Source organism: Cucurbita pepo, chromosome LG05 (assembly GCF_002806865.2).
Source record: "Cucurbita pepo subsp. pepo cultivar mu-cu-16 chromosome LG05, ASM280686v2, whole genome shotgun sequence".
NCBI classification, from domain to species: Eukaryota; Viridiplantae; Streptophyta; class Magnoliopsida; order Cucurbitales; family Cucurbitaceae; genus Cucurbita; species Cucurbita pepo.
Window position 1 is genome coordinate 5139503 of NC_036642.1, and position 2526 is coordinate 5142028.

A 2526-nucleotide genomic window follows, 5' to 3' on the forward strand; every position below is an offset into this window, starting at 1 on the left:
ATTTTTTTTTTTTTTTTTTTTTTTTTTTTTTTTTTTTTTTTTTTTGACTAATTTTCAAATTGGATTCTTAATTAATCCTACGTCTGAATCAATCACGTTATATATCATGTTTATAAACATTGATAATATTTTAAAAATGACGTCACTCTCCCATTTTCAACATTAGCCTTCTATAAGTTGTAGACTCTATTTTCTTGGCATACCTAACATAATCATTAATCTTATTTTAATTTGACAATAATAGAAGAGAAACTCGTGTGTATGATATGAATAAAAGTCCGTTTATTTTTGTGGGGTTGACGAGGGGAATCCTCACGGGATCGGGTTCTCTACGGTAATTTTTTTTCATTTTATTTTTTAAATAATTTTTATAAAAAATGTAAAATTGAATAATATTTTATAAACAAAAATATAAAGGAGAGGAGATTTGGTAGATTCTGTATGAAGAGGGAGATGAGAAATATTATTATTATCGACCACCTGGTTTAATTAGTAAATAGAAATCTCTATTCACTTCCTCTTTTATTCTCTATTTAAATATAAATTTTGCACACGATTTAAGGCGAGTCTCGATAGAAAAATGTCAAAATTATCACGGTTTTGTTTTCTCCAACAAACATTTCAAGAATCAAATTTTTCTCTATTACGAAAAATGAGTTTTTGTTTTTGAATACAAAAGAGAAATAATGTGCTTAAAAAATCCATATTAGGTATTACAAGAAGACTTTAATTCTTTATTTTGTCTTTTTTTTATTTTCAACTCAAAGAATTTGGACATTTAAACCAGAAGTATAATTCTACTTTTAACGCAAGTTTTAATATTAATAAATTAATTGTCGTGTTTTTTTAAAACTAATTTGGTAACAAAATTAATGGATCGTTAGTCGTTAAATCATTAAAATATCTTTCAATTATCAAATACTCATAATCAACCATTTTTTGGTTACATTATTATGACATTTGAACAATGTTACTTTTGAAAAAATAATAAAATAAAATAAAATGTATGACGTCAGCTACAATTCAAACCATTTAATAGCAATTAATACCGCCCATATGGTGTTTCTTTCCGAAAGAAAAGGATTTTCCAATTTTCATTCATTTATTTAATTTAAATCACTATATTATATATCGTACGAACCTAATTTAAATTATATTACTCTTTTTAAAATAATTATCCAAAATCAACTCCGGAAAACCATTTTGAAAATTAATTTATTAAAAGTTTAAAAATAATTATTGCCTATTTACGGTCCAAACTCACAAATAGCCGATATTGTTCGTTTTGGTTCATTATGTATAGTCGTCAGTCTCACGGTTTCAAATCGTGTTTATTAGGGAGAGATTTTCACTCCAACCAATGTGAAATCTCACAATCAAACTCTCTCGAGGCCCAACAACCTTTGAACGATAGGAACAATAACCATGCCTTTTTTTTCTTTTCTTTTTTGATCTCACATCAAAAGTAGTTCGATTTTCATAGGATTCTAAGAATTTGGTCAAGCGAGAGTTACCCTCGACTCATCTCTCGAGATATAAAAACTCCTCAAATTAATTAATTTAAACAAATTGCTCATAGTCTTCCGTTTTTTAATTGTTAATATAAACACAGTACAAATATTAAGGTGTCATTCATTCTCGAAATCTACCGATACCACAAGTATCACATGCGACTCTCTAAGAAGACTATAGTTTGTTTGACAAATATATATATACATATAATCAATTTTTAATAATATAATTCCTATATTCCAACCGTTAAACCCCAGAGATCACCAACAACACCTGTGTTTATACAATGTCGGTGACAAATGATTTTCTAATTAAACGAATAAATAAATAAATAAACATTTATTCCAAAAGAAAAAACGCCCACTTGCGGGCTGAGCCACCTAACTGTACGCAAAAATAATATGATAATATGTATATTCTTTTCAGATATTATATTTTAAATTTCAAAGGAAATTTGTGAATTATAAATACAATTTTATTCATATTACTTAAATAATTTTCTGACTTTAAAGTCCTAATTCTTCTTGTTCGGTCAAACTTCATGCAAGGGGTTCGTTTGTAATTTTTGCTTTTTTATCAGTCAATGACAAATCGTATTTCCACACGTCAGCAATTTAGAATTCATCGTCACACGTGTTGACACGTAATTGAAGGTAGAATGCGGACCGGGTTGTCCCCTTTTTAGACCGCAATTCTGGACCGTTATTTGTTTCTTCATCGTTTTTTCCATATATTACATATTCTAGAAATTCCAGCCGCCCCTTGGCCCTTATCACTAAAGGGGGCTTATCAGTTTTAATGATTTTTATGTTTTCAATGTAATGTTTTTTTTTTTATAACTTATTTAATTAATATTCACTTACAGATTAAATGATTAAATTAATTAATATTAGGTTGGGCTCTAAAACTGGGCCGTAAGAGTTGAAGCCCGGCCCATTTAAATAGTACCTCGTTCCCGCCTTTTTCTAATTTTGAACTTCAAGAAATTCCATCTGTCCTGATCTAACCGTTCTC